The sequence below is a fragment of the Balaenoptera borealis genome (genome assembly GCF_965194805.1).
Source record: "Balaenoptera borealis genome assembly, chromosome: 16".
Classification (NCBI taxonomy): Eukaryota; Metazoa; Chordata; class Mammalia; order Artiodactyla; family Balaenopteridae; genus Balaenoptera; species Balaenoptera borealis.
Genome location: NC_138872.1, coordinates 74,284,246 through 74,304,829, shown reverse-complemented (window position 1 = coordinate 74,304,829; position 20,584 = coordinate 74,284,246). Strand labels below are relative to the sequence as shown.

At 41.2% G+C, this 20,584-nt stretch overlaps 1 long non-coding RNA gene across 1 annotated transcript; it reads left to right on the top strand.

Moving 5' to 3' along the window:
* The first annotated feature begins 407 nt into the window (after positions 1 to 407).
* Positions 408 to 7,632, top strand: LOC309612680. The gene is made up of 2 exons (XR_014235332.1): positions 408 to 2,477; positions 7,269 to 7,632. It is a non-coding gene; the product is annotated as an uncharacterized lncRNA (long non-coding RNA).
* The last annotated feature ends 12,952 nt before the right edge of the window (positions 7,633 to 20,584 follow it).

Here is a 20,584-nt window from a genome sequence, read left to right as displayed (position 1 = left end):
GCATATTTTGGGGTGCAAGTTTTCAAAGAATAAGAAAATACTAATTTAAAGCTGTTGTGTATTGAATACTAGTGGACCCAAATTTTAAGGAAATTAAATAATCAAAACATTCAATTTAAAATAGAAATAAATTGGCAAGGGATAGCTCTTCATGGAATAAAATGATTCGCCACAGAAGAATTTTTTTTTTAAATACGCTTTTCGGTTAAATTTAAAGTGACATTAAATCTTTTATATTCAAGGATCTCTTCTGCCCCCGCCCTTTGGACACGGTGGGAGACTTCCACGGTTCTGGGAACCTGAGGTCTTAAACTCTGTCCCTTGTGTGACCAGGACCTTAGCTGGTGACCCTGGCCCTACAGAGCAAGTTGCAAGAGCAAAAAGCCCAGGAAAGAGTGCAGGTGGGTTGCCCCACAATAAGGTCCTGCACCTACCTCAGGTGCTAGGAGGCGTGGATGATGTACCGCTGCTTAGGTCAGCTGGCAGGGATGCCAGGGGAGGATTTCAAACAAAAATCAAGCAGAGCCAGGGCACGGTGGAGCCCCCAGGGCACGGTGGAGCCCCCAGGGAACGGTGGAGCCCCCAGGGCACGGTGGAGCCCCCAGGGAACGGTGGAGCCCCCAGGGAACGGTGGAGCCCCCAGGGAAGGCAGAAGATAGGAGACTGGAGCAGAGCAGCGACTTCTCACCGGAGTTCACCTCCCCCCAGGGCAAACAGTGTGTGTTGGCCCTGACATTTCTTCACGTACTTCTCCTCCAAGGCTGAGTCCAGCCCAGGGATTCAGTGCCAGTGAAACAACTTCCCCATTTTTTTTGTCCTTCAGTCTCCTGGCATGGATCTCAGAGTTAAACTCTTTTAATCAGTCTTTGAATGTTTTGCTTTTCTCCAAATAGTCGAGCGTACTGTAAACCACAGAAGGGCAAACGAGCAGGGCAGCGTACTCATTTTTGGAGCAACCCATTTTATATCATTTTCCATTTGCCATCATGGCTCAGCCTAGGTGTATGTATATCATTGAGATACAAGTTTTTCCAAGAAAAAGTACCCTTACTACATGCAGTGTCTAATATGCTCCCATTATTTTCTATTTTACTACTTTTCTTTTTTCTTTTTTTATCATTCTTCATGCCCGCCACGACCTGCAGTATGAAAACCATTGTTCTATGTGTCATCATCCCAGATCACAAAGTCGTTTGGGAAGGATTATGGTCTTTCCATTGTTCTTTTGCTTCAGAAGCTAAGGATCCTTCCCTCCCGCCATCTGATTGACACAGAGGGAGACGTGGAGTCCTCGGCTGCACACCTGAACCCTCACTCCAGCTGTGCTCCAGGACTCAAATCCAGGCCCTTTTACACCAGACCTACTCAACAATCAAACCACGTGGTTAGTGTTCATGACCCTTCCAGCCTTGAGTCCCAAGACATCAGAGGACAACTCCTAACAGATCCACTGATGACCAATGACTTTTGCAAAGCTCTGCCTCTGTCTTTCAGTCTCCAAAGAGAGCCTCTTCAGGTCTGTACTTCCCAAATCCACCTTCACAGATCCCTTTTCAAATGCAAAGTCTTCACCATCATTTGGAGTTGAAAGCTGTTGAGTTTTTGTACAAGGACTGAAAGAGATAATCAAAGAACAACAGCAAAAAAAAAAAAAAAGAATTCTAGTTCAGAAAACAGTGGAACTTTGCCTATATTCATTCTTCTTTCTTTCCCTCTGAGCATTTTTGGGGGAGCTTTATAAATTCGGTTGTTCTATAAACAATAGAAGGAAGGATGTGGAGTATAGAGTCAGAAAACCCTGCCTTTAATCCAAGCTCTTCCAATTAACAGCTGTGTGACCTCTGACAAATCAGTTCACCTCTCTGAGCCTTTATTTCCTCATCAGTAAAATGGAGCTGATAATGGATGCAAAGCCTAAACCCATCCCAGAGCACATACACAATAAATTGTTGTTAACACTATTTCAGAGAAGTTTGCTGATTTATGTTCACAGCCACAGAACAAGCTGTTGGCTGAGCAAGAAGACGTTGCTTTCCTCAGGGGCAGGACATAGCACCAGGGCCCAAGGTCTAACATGGGCTTTCTTACCTTTAAAATGGAGAAAATACCCTCACCTTTAAAATATTCTCACCTTGAAAAGGGAACCCTCCTACGTTGTTGGTGGGAATGTAAATTGGTGCAGCCACTATAGAGAACAGTATGGAGGTTCCTTAAAAAACTAAAAATAGGGTTACCATATGATCCTGCTTATATCTGGAGAAAACTATAATTGGCAAAGATACATGCACCCCAGTGTTCATAGCAGCACTATATACAATAGCCAAGACATGAAGCAACCTAAATGTCCATCAACAGATGAATGGATAAAAAAGATGTGGTACGTATATACAATGGAATATTACTCAGCCATAAAAAAGAATGAAATAATGCCATTTGCAGCAACCTGGATGGACCTAGAGATGATCATACTAAGTGAAGTAAGTCAGAGAAAGACAAATATCGTATGTGGAATCTAAACAAATTATACAAATGAACTTATTTACGAAACAGAAACAGACTCACAGATATAGAAAACAAACTTATGGGACGTCCCTTGTGGTCCAGTGGGTAAGACTCTGCACTCCCAAGGCAGGGGGCCTGGGTTTGATCCCTGGTCAGGGAACTAGATCCCGCATGCATGCTGCAACTAAGAGTTCACATGCCGCAACTAAAAGATCCCACATGCCACAACGAAGATTCCAGGTGCCACAACTAAGACCTGGTGCAGCCTAAATAAATAAATATTTTTTTAAAAAAAGAAAGAAACAGACTTATGGTTACCAAAGGGGAAGTGGGGGGATAAATTAGGAATTTGGCATTAGAAGATACTGCTGTATAAGAAATAGATAAACAAGGTCCTACTGTATAGCACAGGGAAGTATAGTCAATATCCTGTAACAAACCATAATGGAAAAGAATATATGTATGTAGGGAATTCCCTGGAGGTCTGTGCTTTCACTGCCCGGGGTTCAATCCCTGGTTGGGGAACTAAGATCCCACAAGCTGTGTGGCTTGGCCAAAAAAAAAAAAAAAAAAGTATATATATATATGAATCACTTTGCTCTACACTAGAAATTAACACAACATTGTAAATCAACTATACTTCAATAAAAAATTAAATATCTTCACCTTTAAAATGGAGAAAATACCCAATCTATCTCACAGGGTGAGGTTTAAGTGACACCATTACCTACCAGGATGTCAGAATCTGACTCAGTGTCTCCAAAATTGCTCTTGAGAGCAATAGGTGACAAGAGCTCTCTATTCTAAAGAGAAATGCCCAGAAGCCTAGACATCAACACAGGACCCTATCCACACAGGTGATGCTAAATAGAGGATAAAAGCTAGAAAGACTTGAAGAGCTTTGAGGTGTGTCCTGTGGAGCTTGTAAATTTCATTTTCTTATCAACAGAAAACTAAGCCATTTTACAGCACAGCATCTGAATTAACAAGCACTTTTGGGTCAAAGTGATCTTATTCAGAGTTTCCTTTTACTTTAAAGATGATTCACTTCTTAAAGGGAGACCCATATTTCTGATCTCATATTTTCCTTTTTAAAACAGAGGTCCTGTATCATTCTGTTTCTGCATGGTCACACTATGTTACTTTTGGCCAAAATTTATTACCAGGCAGTTAGAAGAAGGGAAGTATCTTTTTTTTTAATTGAAGTATAGTTGATTTACAATGTTGTATTAGTTTTTGCTGTACAGCAAAGTGACTCAATTAACATATATATATAAATTCTTTTTTATATCCTTTTCCATTATGGTTTATCTCAGGACATTGAATATAGTTCCCTGTGTTATACAGTAGGATCTTGTTGTTTATCCATTCTATATATAATAGTTTACATCTACTAACCCCAAACTCCCAGCCCATCCCTCCCTACCCCACCTCCCCTTGGCAACCACAATTCTGTTCTCTATGTCTGCGAGTCTGTTCTGTTTCATATATAGGTTCATTTGTGTCATATTTTAGATTCCACATATAAGTGATATCATGTGGTATTTTCTTTCTCTTTCTGACTTACTTCACTTAGTACGATAATCTCTAGGTCCTTCCATGTTGCTGCAAATGGCATTATTTCATTCTTTTTTATGGCTGAGTAGTATTCCATTGTATATATGTACCACATCTTCTTTATCCATTCATCTGTCAGTGGACATTTAGGTTGTTTCCATGTTTTGGCTATTGTGAATAGTGCTGCTATGAACACAGGGGTACATGTATCTTTTTGAATTAAAGTTTTGTCTGGATATATATGCCGAGGCGTGGAATTGCTGGATCATATGGTAATTCTGTTTTTAGTTTTCTGAGGAACCTCCAAACTGTTTTCCATAGTGGCTGCACCAGCTTACATTTCCACCAACAGTGTAGGAGCGTTCGAAAAAGGGAAGCCTCTTTGAAGTAAGTTACTATGTTAAATTAGATTTCTGAATAGGGAGATATTTAACATTTCAGAACACATTTCGGTTTTTAAAATTAGTCCTTCTCCTTCAGGAATAGCCAGCAGATGGTGCAGAAACAAAGTGTAGTGCAAAACACAGATTTTTTTTTAAAGAGAATTAATTCACTTTATTCTGAGCCTTTATTTCCTTAGCCTGTTTTCATTTGCTGCATCTCAATAGAGTCCACTTTCCTCCTCCTCATAAATTGATCGTGATTTCCAATACACACTTGTAAAATCTGTGAAATGCAGAGTATGCAGCTACTCACCTATTACCCAATCATCTGCCTCATGACATCTAGCACCCCATGTTTACTTCCTGCACCTCTCTCAAAAGCCATGGTGTGGGGTAGAGAGGCAGGCAGGGCTGACAGGTAATTTGCCATTTCTCTTTACTTCATACCGTAACACCCGCAAAGAGCTCATGGGTCTCTTACATTCTTCTTTTTTTAATTTTTTATTGATGTACAGTTGATTTACAATGTTGTGTTAATTACTGCTGTACAGCAAAGTGATTCAGTTATACATTCTTTTTCATATTCTTTTCCATTATGGTTTATCACAGGATATTGAATATAGATAATTCCATGTGCTATATAGCAAGACTTTTTTTTTCTTGGCCATGCCATGCAGCTTGTGGGATCTTAGTTCCCCAACCAGGGATTGAACCTGGGCCCTCAGCAGTGAGAGTGTGGAGTCCTAACCACTGGATCGCCAGGGAATTCCAGTAGGACATTGTTGTTTATCCATTCTATATATACAAGTTTGCATCTGCTAATCCCAAACTCCCAATCCACCCCTCTCCCCACCCCCTCCCCCTTGGCATTAAATGTCTTTATAGGAAATATTTCCCTTTTTAAAGGACCAACGAATATCAAATGACAGACTTCTCTCTGACTTCTTTATTATTTTACAAATTCATTGCCGAAGTTCCATTTTCTGATTCCAGCTCCCTTCAATAAGAATTAAGTCCTTTTCCAAGGTTTGCAAATGATAGTAAGTGTACCCAAAGCTCTTCAGAGAAACTATTCTGAGCAATTTCTTTGCCAAATTGTGCCCAAACAAAACAACAAATACAGCTAAATTTTCCCTGCATGTTTTGGCAATTCAGTACTTTCCGTTAGTACAAAGCAAATAGTAATTGTGTGTCTTGAGTGTTTTTCAGATATCATTTCATTTCCCTGACTGTCTACAAAGTACTCCTGTTTTTATACATCCTTCACAGATGAAGAATGTGAAGTTAAATAAGGGTCTGGGGGCAGGATTCCATTCAGGGTCCAGAATTTAGTATAAATGTCTGCCTTAGGATATTAATATTTTATTTTTAGGACCCTCATTCAGTAAGTGAAGCAGCAGACATGGGCTGACCAACCAGTTCATTCACCCTCATTTGTGAAGATACAAATTTTTAACTTCAGCTTTTTTGTGAAGTGGTTTAATAGTGTTGATCTTAAAAAAGCAAAAGAGCCACTTATTTTACCAGCAAGATTATGCCAGCCACTTTGGCCAATTATCAAGGTCCCTGGGCATTCCAAGCTTGATTCCCTGGAGGTTGAAGGAAACCACCTCACTGATATTTCTGGAAAGAATGCTGCTATCAAAGGAACCAACAACTAAACCTCTGCCATGTGTTTGGTCAGGCTGTCCTCTTGCTCTTTGTACAGCCTCTGCTTGACCAGCCCCTGCTTCCCCTACACCCTACTTGCTCCCAGCCCCAGCTAGTGATTGCTAATCCTTAGGCCAGAACGGCTCCACCTGCTAGTTTATTAAAGGGAAACATCTGCCCTCATGATGGTCATTAACGTGGGGGGTTGTGAGGGACGTGCCCCAGCTGTTCTCCGTAGTGGCTGCACCAATTTACATTCCCTGGCAAGAGTATGGCATCTAATAATTCCTGGACATAAGGGCCATTTTAAATTTGGTCCCCACTGGAAGTGAGGAAGCCTCACTCTTTCCATAGCGTTCCAAAGTCATAAGCTACTCCAAAGGCATATCTACTGTCTGTAGAGATATTTACAGCTTTACTCTCGGCCAAAACGCAGGCCCAAGCAAGAGCGTACAGTTCAGCCTATTGGGCTGACGTAGCCGAGGACAAAGGTGCTGCCTTGATGGCTTCAAAAGAGTTACAAGAGCATACCCAGCATAATACTTACCACGTTCACCTTTTAAATAAGAACCATCGGTAAACCCACAAAAAGTCAGTGTTATCCAAAAGGAGTTTCCTATAAGTCATCACGGGGGTCAAGAGGTGATCTGTCAGAGTCAGTCATGAGGAATATTGTCCATAGAGGAGGGAAGAAGAGTGGCAGTGTTAAGATTATTACAGCGAGAAAGAGCTGTTAGCAAAAGATTTCACAGGCCAAGGGCAGGGGGATTTATCAAGCTTTTCCAATTTCAAAAATAGCCAGCTAGCCCGAGCTTAGTTTTGAGTTTGGGGAAGTTCGGGATGCCATGAAACCTATTTGGATCTAAATGTAGCCCTTGTTTTGAGATCAGGTGCCCCAACTATGAAATCTGAGTTTGAACAAACTGCAATTTTCCCTTGGAGACTTTGTGTCCCTTTAAGGCTAAAAATTTTAACAGGTAAATGCTGTCCTGCAAAGAGGCCTGAGAAGGGAAGCAGAGAAGCAAGTTGTTTACCTGTTGAAATAAACTAGAGGATCCAGGTAACTTTATATCATCCAAAGGGTCATTGGATTCACCTTGTAGGCTATTTTAGTTGCTACTGAAATAGCACATAAAACGTTGACTGGCTTAAACTGGTTTTGCTTTCTTAAAACAGGTTGGTGATTAATCAGACCTGAAGTTGTTTTATAGAGATGGCACTGTGCATGTGCAAGATGGGAATCCATGTCTCCAGGATGAGCCCAGAACCAAATATCTTCAGTCTATGGAACTCAAAGAATAGAAATGTTGCCACCAGAGGGCTTTAAGAAGGGAGAGGTCCTAAAATAAGGAAAATCTGGCTTCCAGCAGCCTAAGCACCTTGATTATCACATATGTACTGATTTGAGGCTATCCAATCAACTTCTGCCAAGTTTGAAATTCCCCTAACCCCCTAACCCGGGATCAAGGAGACAGATTTGAGCCCTTCCTTCTATCTGCTTGCCGATCAACCTCACAATAAAGCTCTTTCTTTTTCAAAAGCCGGTGCCATGGAATTGACTTCTATGCATGTCTGGCAGCAAGCCCTTGCTTGGTAACACTACTGTCAAATTCTAGAATTAGCTCCCCTTTTGGGGAGGAAGAAATTCCAGACAATATTTCTTTAAGAAATCTCCACCTAATAAATGAGTAGGGGTGGAGGAACAAAGGGGAAAAGTGTATCTCTTAGAGGAACTAAACAAAAGAGAAGAGGTTTAGAGATAGGAACATGTTAAATTTATTAGAGACCCCCACTATTTGAACCGTTTTAGTGCTCCCAGGCAAGGGATGTGAATAACAGTGGGATTGAGCACTGAGAGGGTAGCTCTGGTATCAATAAGGACGGAGAGAGATTCATCCCACTGCAAGCTGGTTAAGAGGAAGGATTGGGGAAAGCCCAGAGTCCCGTTACTGGGAATTAGGAGGGAACATGGTTTCCCATTCTATCCTGGTCCTTTTAACCAGAAGGGAAAGATCCCAGTTCAGCCCATTAATAAACAGTTGAAGGCTACCCAAGTGCAATCAACATCCATAGAAAGGCCAGAATTTTCCTTAAAAATAATTGGGAACTGGCTATAATAATCATGGACAGGCTCATTGGGTGTCTGGGTGCAAGGCTGAATCTTATTTCAATCAGTAGGTTTTGGAAAGCCAGGTGAAGTCATTTAAGTTTGCCCGAGCCTGATCCTATATCAAGGCAGGGGGTTGAGCTTTCATTTGCAGTTCGAGAGATTTCTCAGGACTATCCCAATGCACTGTTTTCATCCAATCTTGGGCTTGGCTTTCACCAACAAGCATGTGAGCTCCATGGTATAAGTCTGAGAAACCTGGTCGGTAAGTCTGAACGCTACATTAAATTCCTCGGCAAATATATGGGGGATTCTTAGTTCTACTCTAGGAAAATCTTTGTGGCTTGTAGTTCAGCCTTAGTCCAGGGGGCAGGGGCATTGCAAATTAGGGGCTTAGCATTAGAATCTTCAGAGGGTCTGATTTTAATGCGACAGGTTCTAATAGGTTCAGATGAGGAAGAAGTAGGGAGAGGTTTGGAGAAAAAGCAAAGTTCAGTGAGAGAATTCGAATGAGGAAGAGGAGGGTATGAAGGAGGTGGGGTTGGAGACAAAGAGGACGGGGAAGGGGAAAAAGAAGCTTCAAGGGTTTTTTTGTCTTCAATTGTTTGTTCACATTGATTAATTTAGAAATGGTATTTTGTAAAGAGGCAATTTTAGTATCCCGAATATGCTTAGAAGCCTCAAGGTACCAGTTGAAACAGGCGTCCCATTCAGTTTGTTGTATTTTAGAGCCTCCGTCTTCTAATTTGGTTCTAAGAGAAGCAAGTCTGGGGAGATCAAAAGTTCCCCATAATGGCAATTGGAGTTCTAAATTGTTTTTGGTTAGGCTGGTCCAATTAGTTTAAAATGTGTATAAGTTTTTTGGGTTTTTTTCCTTTTGTTTTTTGGTTTGGTTTGGTTTTTTATTGAAGTATAGTTGATTTACAATGTTTCAGGTGTACAGCAAAGTAATTCAGTATATATATACGTATATATAATATGTGTGTGTATATATACTTTTTCCAATTCTTTTCCATTATAGGTTATTACAAGATATTGACTATAGTTCCCTGTGCTGTACAGTATGTCCTTGTTGTTTATCTATATTATATATAATTGTGTATGTATCTGTTAATCCCAAACTCCTAATTTATCCCTCCCCCAGCCCCTTTTCCCTTCGGTAACCATAAGTTTTCCATGTCTGTGAATCTGTTCTGTTTTGTCAATAAGTTCATTTGTATTATTTTTTTACATTCCACATATAAGTGATTTTTTTTAAGGTGTATAATTTTTTAAACATAAAACCTGCTGGAGTCCCAGAAGAAGGACCCTCCTGAGAAAATTTAGCAGATTGGGATTCCATTACTCAAAACCAGAGGTTCAAAAAACAAACGAGGGACTTCCCTGGTGGTGCAGTGGTTAAGAATCCACCTGCCAATGCAGAGGACATGGGTTTGAACCCTGGTCCAGGAAGATCCCACATGCTGCGGAGCAACTAAGCCTGTGCGCCACAACTACTGAACCTGCACTCTAAAGCCCGCGTGCCACAACTACTGAAGCCCGCACGCCTAGAGCCCATGCCCCGCAACAAAAGAAGCCACTGCAATGAGAAGCCCGCGCACCACAGCAAAGAGTAGCCCCCGCTCCCCGCCCACTTGCAGCAACGAAGACCCCACGCGGCCAAAAATAAGTAAATAATTTTTTTTTTCTAAGTTTTAAAAAAAAAACAAACAAGCACTCACCAGAAAGGATAAAACCTTTAAACCGATCCCAAATAAAGCCGGAGCTCAGCTGAAAGGAGGGAGCGCCCATCTGAGAGGATACTTACTGAAAGGAAAAAGACAACTCACAGAAGCGGAGGGAGGAAAGGGCCTGAGTGAGCATGTCACGTGGTTACAGGGTTCGTTAATTTCTCAGGGGTTTGTCTCCTTGGGATTCCACTTCTGATCACCATGTAATATTGACCTTAAAAACAAAAGAGCCAGTTATAGTACCAGCAAAATGTGTTTATTCGTGAATAGCAGAGAATTGCAATCAGGACATGCAAAATATGGCAAACCATAGGCAAGTCCAGAGAACAGAGGAGGGAAGCTTGCTTTTATAGAGGAAAGTACTACCAAACCAGGTTCATTTGCCCAACAGGCAGGAAGCCAAACAGAGATGCCAATGTTTGTAGCAAAGAAAGGGTTTATTCACGAGACAGCCAAGTGAGGAGATGGAAGAATATGTCTCAAATCTGCCTCCTTCAAGGCGAGGGGCTTGGGATATTTATGGGTAAAGAGTGTAGGGTTGTCAGAGGTGCAGGGGAAGTGATTGTTGTTCTGCGCAGGTGCAACTGAGCATCACGCTTCATAGGATGCATGTTCAGAAAACGGCAGCATTAGCAGGATCCGAGGATGAAGTTTTCTGCCCTCTGATGTCAGAAGGTGGACATCACACAGGCCCAGATGAATGGTCGGTGGTCTTGGCCAGTTTGAGTTGGGCGAGAACTAGTTCCTAAAAAACAACTTAGGCAACTGTTATAGTGACCCATATATCAGAGGTGTTATGTATAGGGGGTGGTTAAGAGTCTTATGACATATTGTCTAAGCTATGTGAAGCTTGGAGGGTCTGCTGTTTTACATAGTGGCTGCACCAACTTACTCTCCCACCAACAGTGTAGGAGAGTTCCCTTTTCTCCACACCCTCTCCAGCATTGATTATTTGTAGACATTTTCATGATGGCACTTCTGACTGGTGTGAGGTAATACCTCATTGTAGTTTTGATTTGCACTTCTCTGAAGATTAGCAACGTTGAGCATCTTTTCATGTGCCTGTTGGCCATCCGTATGTCTTTGGAAAAATGTCTATTCAGGTCTTCTGCCCATTTTTTAAATTGCGTTGTTTGATACTTAGTTGTATGAGCTGTTTATATACTTTGGATGTTAACCCCTTATCAGTCATATCATTCGCAAATATTTTCTCCCACTAAGTAGGTTGTCTTTTTTGTTTTGTTGATGGTTTCCTTTGCTATGCAAAAGCTTTTAAGTTTAATTAGGTCCCATTTATTTATTTTTACTGTTGTTTCCTTTGCCTTAGGAGACCCCCCAAAAATTATTGCCACAATTTATGTCAAAGAGCGTTCTGCCTATGTTCTCTTCTAGGAGTTTTATGTTTTCAGGTCTTACATTTAGGTCTTTAATCCATTTTGAGTTTCTTTTTGTATATGGTGTGGGAAATGTTCTATTCATTCTTTGACATGTAGCTGTCTAGATATCCCAGCACCACTTATGGAGGAGACTATCTTTCCCCCATTGTATATTCTTGCCTCCTTTGTCATAGATTAATTGATCATAAGTGTATGGGTTTATTTATGGACTCCATATTTTGTTCCAATGATCAATGTGTCTGTTGTTGTGCTAGTACCATACTGGGTTTTTTTTTTTATTTTTATTGGAGTATAGTTGATTTACAATGTTGTGTTAGTTTCAGGTGTACAGCAAAGTGAATAGTTATACATATACATATATCCACTTTTTTAAATTTTTTTCCCATATATGCCATTACAGAGATTTGAGTAGAGTTCCCTGTGCTATAAAGCAGGTCCTTATTAGTTATCTATTTTATTAATATATACAGTGTATTAATACATAGTATATGTAATACATAGTATATGTCCATCCCAATATCCCAATTTATTCCTACCCCTACCCCCTTGTAACCATAAGTTTGTTTTCTACATCTGTAACTCTATTTCTGTTTTTGTAGATAGGTTCATTTGTACCCTTTTTTGGATTCCACATATAAGTGATATCATATGATATGTGTCTTTCTCAGTACCATACTGTTTTGATGACTGTAGCTTTGTCATCAAAAGTCAGGGAGCATGATACCTCCAGCTCTGTTCTTCTTTCTCAAGATTGCTCTGGCTATTTGGGGACTTTATGTTTCCATACAAATTTTAGAATTATTTGTTCTAGTTCTGTGAAAAATGCCACTGGTGTTTTGATAGGAATTGCATTGAATCTGTAGATTGCCTTGGGTAGTATGGTCATTTTAACATTATTAATCCTTCCAATCTGCAAACACAGTATATCTTTCCATCTGTGTCATCTTCAATTTCTTTCATCAATGTCTTATACTTTTTGAGTACAGGTCTTTTACATCCTTAGTTAGATTTATTCCTAGGTATTTTATTCTTTTTGATGTGATGGAGAATGGGAATTTTTTTTTGCTTTCTCTTTCTGATACTTTATTATTAGTGTGTAGAAATGCAATAGACTTCAATAATTTTCTATCCTACAACTTTACCAAATGCATTGAGGAGCTCTAGATGTTTTTTGGTAAAAATTTTAGGGCTTTCTATATATAATATGTCATCTGCAAACAGTGATAGTTTTACTTCTTCCCTTCCAATCTGGATGCCTTTTATTTGTTTTTTGTGTCTGATTACTGTGGCTAGGACTTCCAATACTATGTTAAATAGAATTGGCAACAGTGGGCATCTTTGTCTTGTTCCTGATGTTAGAGAAAATTTTTTCAGCTTTTCATCATTGGGTACGATGTTAGCTGTGGGTTTGTCATAAATGGCCTTTATTATGTTGAGATATGTTGCCTCTATATCAACTTTGAGAGTTTTTATCATGAATGTATGTTGAATTTTCTCACATGCTTTTTCTGCGAATATTGAGATCATATGGTTTTTAAACTGATAGCCTTCTTGGGAGGCTAAAAGGGACATAAAAGAAAGTATCAAACAGGTTTTTTTAAAAGCATCATAGGAGTAGAAAAAGCCCAAAGTCTGTTTGAAACGGAGTTGGATAGACAGGAATTTAAATCTTACTAGTTGTGTGAGCTTGGTATACAGCTGGTATGTTTTTTTAGTGTTTGCCCATCCCATGATCTTTCCATTGTTTGTCTAGAATCTGTCTCTGTCTTTCTACACGTGGAGAGATTCTTGCAACCATATGTGTGTGCCTGGCTCCAGGCCCTTCTAAGAAGACACATGTGTCTCTCTAAGGAGTTTAGAATCGAGACAGAGGAACAATGAGGTTTTACAAGTGCCTGAACCTATAATTTATGACTTGAGTTGCGGGGCGGCCAGTATTCTCTACAAGGATGAGGTTGCCAAGAAAAAGAAACCATTCTGCAGGAGGAGAGAAAGATGAATCGTGGGTGTGTTCCCTGGGTTCCCAGCACTTTCCAGATTCGGACTCAACACCTTACTGAGTCTAGCGGCAAGTCTGCCCTTGAGTTCAGCAAAACATCCCAGGATCCTTAAAATAACCCTCCTTGCCCCTCCCTACCTTTTTTCCTTTGCAAGATTAAGCCCCAGTTGGTCTCTGTGACTTGCAACCAGAGAGTCTGCTAAGACACTAATCTCACTAAGCCTCAATGTCTGTATTTATAAAAGGAGGCGTGGAATATCTACCTCATCAGTTGGTGATGATCTAAGTGGAATAATGTATGCAAAATACTTAGAACAATGTCTAGCACACATTGGGCTCAGTAACGTTGCTCCCTCAAGTCTTAAGAGGGAGCTCTGTACTGCCCCCTGCTCTGGGGCAGAAGGACTTGGTTGGCTCCCGTGACTATTATGCAGTCTCCGCCTGGAAGCCTGGGCATCCACAGATAACTGGCTCTGACTGGCAAGGAAATGATAAGGTGCCTTTCAGTGATTTCAGTATCTGGAGATGTGTTTTCAAAAAGCTGCTTTCCTTTTAAGAACAGTCCTCCTGGGTCTTTTAGAACAAACCTTTCAGATAACAAAGACAGAGCTTTGTCTTCCTCGATTTAAAGCAAATCAATAAACAGTGCCAGATGCTGAGGACACAGTGGCAAGCAAGTCACACCCTTTGCCCTCAAGGAGCCCACAGGTAGTAAAGGAGATACAGTAGTCTCCTCTTATCCATGGTTTCCCGTTCTGCGATTTCAGATACCTGCAGTCAACCTCAGTCCAAAAATATTAAATGAAAAATTCTGGAAATAAACAAGTCATAAGTTTTAAACTGCTTGCCATTCTGAGTCGTGTGATGAAATCTCACATCGTCAGCTCTGTCCCACCCAGGACATGAATCATTTCTTTGTCCAGCATATCCGCCCATTAGTTACCTAGTAGCCAGCTCTGTTATCAGATCGAATGTGTTCAAGTGACCCTTATTTTACCTAATAATGGCCCCAGGGTGCCAGAGGAGGGATGCTGGCAATTTGGATGTGCCAAAGAGAAGCTGTAAAGTGGTTCCTTTATGCGAAAATGTGAAAGTTCTCTACTTAATAAGGGAAGGGAAAAAATCATATGCTGAAGTTGCCAAGATCTACCGTAAGAACAAATCTGTCCATGACATTGTGAAGAAGGAAAAAAGAAATTGGTGCTAGATTTGCTGTCCCACCTCAAACTGTAAAAGATATGGCCACAGCACGTAAGTGCTTAGTTAAGATAGAAAAGACATTAAATCTATACAATAAGATATTGGGTGGGCCAAAAATTTCATTCCAGTTTTTCCATAAGATGTTATGGAAAGACTGGAATGAACTTTTCGGCTAACCCAATTATTATGAAAGACCACATTCATATAACTTTTATTACAGTATATTTTTATAATTGTTCTATTTTGTTATTAGTTGTTGTTAATCTCTTACTGTACCTAATTTCTAAATTAAACTTCATTATAGTATATATAGGGCTTGGTACTATCCGAGGCTTTAGGCATCCAGTGGGAGTCTTGGAATGTATCCCCCTCAGGTAAGGGGTGACTACTGTATATCTAAAAATACATCATTGCCTCACATCCCATTGTCGTGGAATAAATGCAGATTTTACTTTACAGTGCTCCAGTCAATTCTACTCACTCCCAGAACATGCTAAGAGATCAGATGTGCCTACTTCTTTCTCTGTAGGAAAATATTTTGTGGACTGTTCCATTCAAAAGATTGATTTGGAGGAAAACAATTATTGATGCTATAAAAGTGAATTCCTCTGGGTGTCCACATCAACTAAAAGAGCTACGTAATTTTTATTTTGCTGCAAAATATTAAATCATGGTGGGACTTCCCTGGTGGTGCAGTGGTTAAGAATCCACCTGCCAATGCAGGAGACACAGACTCGAGCCCTGGTCCAGGAAGATCACACATGCTGGGGAGCAACTAAGCCCGTGCGCCACAACTACTGAGCCTGCGCTCTAGAGCCCGTGAGCCACAACTACTGAAACCCGTGCTCTGCAACAAAGAGAAGCCACCACAATGAGAAGCCTGCACACTGCAACGAAGACCCAACACAGCCAAAAATAAGTAAAATAAAATAAAATAAATAATTTTTTTAAATGCATGGTATTAAAAAAAATTTTTTTTAATCATGGCAGATGTTAAAAATAGGATTTCTACTAAAATATGGAAGCAGAGAAGAAAAATATTAGAGAGCTTTTTGACTTTATTTCCAGGCAAATAATAGAGATGGATTTTCTTGATGTCTTATTTATATATTGCCTCAATAGAGTGTTGGAAGTGTTCTTGGAGCAGATGCTGGGGTTTCTAGAATCATCCCTGCCCTGATCTTCCCCAGCATCTCTCAGGAGATGTGTAACCAGAGCAAAGCAGGGTCTGAGGCCATGGGTTACCGAGGGCTGCCTTGGCACACCTTGTAGAGGGAGGGGCCGCTGGGGCCTCTTGGAACGTTCTCCTGCCAGAGCCTTGGTTACCAGACTGCTCCTAACTGAGTCCAAACATCCCAATCCTGAACAGCTTCCAAGAAAACTAAACTGCCTAAGGGGAACTGTTGTAAAATTTCCAGTTGACTGAAATGTGCATTTACGAGTGACAAAACTTTGAGGTTTTCTTGAGAAACCCTAACTCAGACTGTCGCTGTCCATCAAACACTGGGCCCAGCTGGACTAGCGGTGAACGCCCATCTTCACAGGAGCCAACTCCCCTTCAAGGAGAGTAGCAACCGGTGTCGGGGGCCCAGAACATCTGCCCCCTCCTTCCCGCTGCTTCACCAGGAGGGAGGAGGGCCTGTGGGGTGGAGGGGCTCCTGGAGGGAGATGGGCCTGTGGGTTGGAGGGGCTCCTGGAGGGAGATGGGCCTGTGGGTTGGAGGGGGTCCTGGGGTCAGAAGGCAGGTTCCAGCACGCCAACCACCAGCCTCAGCAACCTCTTGCTGCCCACGGGGGATTCTCAGTTGATCCCCTGGTGGATGGGGATTAGAATCTCCAGACTCCCTTTCATGAGAAACAATGTTACGTGAAAGCCATTTTGAACTTGGAACATGTTGGTAATAATTTATGAGCCCTTTAGCCTCTGCCCCAACTTGTCCCCACACAGCTCACAGGGAATAACAAAAACATGGGGCGATGACACAGCACAGCACCGAGCTGGACCTTCCATCCCCAGTCCCTGAGGAATCCACTGTGCTGGTAAACACTAAGTGTCCCTGGAGAAGCCCCCGTGGTCCTCAGGCCACCTGCAAAGCCACCTTTAAGGCCGAACACACTTTTTCATGGTCAGTCTTCATTCTAATCCCCAGCCTTCAGGAAGTCCTGTGATAACCAGAGACAGGAAACTGAGTATCACATCAGGTCACAGATATCACAGGCTTATATGAGAAAAAGACCAAAAAAGGAGACCCTAAAGAAGAAACATGATGTCCTGAGGGAACTGTGTCTTCCCAGGGCAGAGAACACACTTGTGAGCCCAGACACCTGAGGTCAGCAGAATGTCCCACCCAGGTGAACACTATAGAGAGAAAAGGACGTCGATTTTTTGCAAAGAGAATCCCTGCCCCTTGACCTTTGCTCACCCTAATAGTCTCAGAACTCAGGTTACTCCTACTAGAACTCGATGCAAACAGCCCGAGCCTTTTCCCATGAAATGATCCATAAACATATTTCATGAGCAGATCCTCAAACCACCCTGAAAAGAGAAACTCAGGCACGCATGGAAAAATGCACGACACCTCAAGCCAGAAATGAGGCTGAATCACCATGAAGCATGCTCACGGGGAGGGGGAAGTAAAGGACACCAGACATTTCCAAATCTTGTGCAATGTTCAGATAAATCATCTCGACTTCATCCCTGTAGAACAAGTCAGTGATTATACTTGCTGTTCCAAAAAGCCTGGCATCTAATCTCCATAATTTTGCTTTAAAGCTATTATTTTGCCCTTAATAATATTCCTGAAATGATCTCAGCTTTGGTGGTGTCCACTTTGGATTTTTTATTAGTTTAATAGGTCTAGTATTTCTTTGACCAGGAAGTTTGTGAGGACATTTTCACATTTCACATAAATTGGGTCTCCCGTGGAAAAGGGGTCGAGAGCAGCAATGTTGCCACAGCTGCACTCATGCCCTATAATTCTGTCTCTGTTTTATAGCACTTAATGATTATTAAATACTAAAATAAGAATACCACCAACAGTTTCAGGAGGGTTTGTTATCTCTGCGCTGTGTACTAGCTAAGCATAATTTTTAAAGAATTATGAATCCGATGTGTCCCAAAGAGTTTCCAAGTAGCAATATTAACTTCATGTTTAATATCACAAAAACAAACGTACAGATCAAACAGACCTGGTTCTATCACTTACTAGCATGAAGCCTCCAGAAGTTTCCTTAACTTCAGTAAGTCATAGTTTTATCATTTAAAAAAGGTGGAGTTCTCATCTTTGGATAAAAGTCTCTACTGAAGGCCTCTTTTGTAGTCATTTTTACCTTGATGTGATTGTCATTATCAAGGCCACTTGCATATCATGGAATCAGGCCCAGGGCTGGATGGGCCATCCCATAATAACCAGACAGCAGGTACCAGGTACTATTTTCTCAGCATCCACTGCGGGCCAGGCACAGGGCTGAGAACTTCACACACCATCTCATTTAACCATGGCAACACTTTGGAGGTAGTTTATAGCGTCATCCCCACTCTGCAAATGAGGAATTCAAGTAAGCTTGAGGGTAAGTAATGCCTTCAGGAAGCAACTGTGCAGGATCGAATGGCGATGTCCGATTTGTGGTCCATGAATATTGGATCGTGATTGTGATGACTGTAAGAGCTGAGTTCTTTGCCTTGCTTTACTTGTCACTAAATGATGATGGAGCCCCCAGCTTTGGGGCTCGCAGCCTGGATTGGAGTCTTTGCTCACCCCACCTACCAGCGATGTGACACTGGACAAGTCTCCCAGCCTCTCTAAGCTTGGGTTTCCTCACTGACAAAATGGCAACGATGGTCATAATTTGTAACACACTAGGGCTGTTGTGAGGATCAAAACTAAATGATACATATAAAACACATGCACAGTCCTGGCACATAGTAAGCAATCAATGAATGGTGATTATTATGATTCTTACTCATTATCATGATTTTATTCAGCCCAAATTTGAGAAATAAGCACTCATCCTCTGTTTTAAAAAATTTATTAAAGTACAGTCGATTTACAATGTTGTGTTAATTTCTGCTGTACAGCAAAGTGACTCAGTTATTCATATATATACATTCTTTTCCATTATGGTTTATCCCAGGACATTGAATATAGTCCCCTGTGCTCTACAGTAGGACCTTGTTGTTTATCCATTCTGTGTATAATAGTTCGCATCTGCTAATCCCAAATTCCCAATCCAACCCTCCCCCACTCCCCCTCCCCCCCAACCTTGGCAACCACAAGTCCGTTCTGTTTGTGAGTCTGTTTGTTTGTAGATAAGTTCATTTGTGTCATATTTTAGATTCCACATATAAGTGATATATTTGTCTTTCTAACTTCACTTGGTATGATAATCTCTAGGTCCATCCATGTTGCTGCGAATGGTATTATTTCATTCTTCTTTCATTCTTCTTTATGGCTCAGTAGTATTCCATTGTATATATACCACATCTTCTTTATTCATTCATCTGTTGACGGACATTTAGGTTGTTTCCATGTCTCGGCTATTGTGAATAGTGCTGCTATGAACATAGTGGTGCATCTTTTTGAATTATAGTTTTCTCTGGATATATGCCCAGGAGTGGGATTGCTGGATCATATGGCAACTCTATTTTTAGTTTTTTTAGGAAACTCCATACTGTTTTCCATAGTGGCTGCACCAGCACTCATGCTCACAATCTAAATAGGTGTGATCCTTATTTATTTGACAAATCTGAGCCTATATTTTGATTCAGTTCAATGAGTATTTACTAGGCATCTACTAAGTGCCTAGCATGGTGAAGAATTTTTAAAAGGCATGCAGGCCTTTCTCACAAGAGTCTGATGCCTGAGAAAAGACAAGGTTTATACCACAAAAAAACAATGCCTAGCAAAGAGAGGGCATCCTGTGATATATTTAAAAGTATGAAACTGGACAGAATCTAAGCCAAAAATATGGTTCAGAAAATAAGGAGAGAAAATGAAGGCTTTTAGGAGGAGATGGTAGTTAAGAAACAAGAACAGGTAGAATTAAGGCCGAGGGGAAGGTGAAGAGGATGTTTAGCTGCAGCACTGGACCCCTTCCTGGCCATCAGGAATGACCCCTTGGGCCTCTGTCCCTAAGTTTCACAAAGCACAGGAGACCCACCCAACACATGGTGGTCCTGAAGATATTTACTCTGAGGCAGCAGCTCCACCTGGGTGAGAAAGCCAGGCTCATGAAGGCTAGTTGCCATTCAGTAAAGGAGAAAAGCTGCATGCAATACTAGTGCCTGTGGGGGACTTCTGCTGATAGGCACCGGGCCTGAGGGTGCATCCGTCATCCAGGAGGTAGGCTTGCTCAGAGGGCCAGAAATCAGAGTACTGGACGGAACCAGACAGACGCAGGCCAGGCTGGTCTCCTAGGACTGTCCTCTGTTTCCTAAGTTATCTCAGAGCCGTCTCCTTGAGCAGCTCCCAGAGCAAGTGCCTTCAAACCTTTTAAACCACAACCCCAATAAGAAGTACATTTTACATAATGACCTAACACATACTTATACACGCATGTAAGTGAAATGGAAATAGGAGTTTCATGAATTGAATATATGTGATACATTTCGATCTTTTCTATCCTGTTGAATGTCTTTATTCATTTTTAAATTGAAGTAACATTGGTTTATAACATTATGTAACTTTCATGTGTACAACGTTACATTTCTACTGCTGTATACCCTACCATGTTCTCACTACCAAATATTTAGTTTCCACCCGTCACCATACAGTTGATCCCCTTTCCCTAGTTCACCCTCCCCTGTGCTCCTTCCCCTCTGACAACCACTTCTTTGTTCTCTGTATCTACATGTTTGTTTGGTTTGGTTTGTTCATTTATCTTATGTTTATTTTTTTATATTGCACATATGAGTGAAATCCTGTAGCATTTGTTTTTCTGTCTGACTTATTTCACTTGGTATAATAACTTCAAGTCCCACCATGTTGTTGCAGATGAAAAGATTTCATCTTTTTATGGCTGAGTAGTATTCCATTGTGTCTGTGTGTGTGTGTGTGTGTG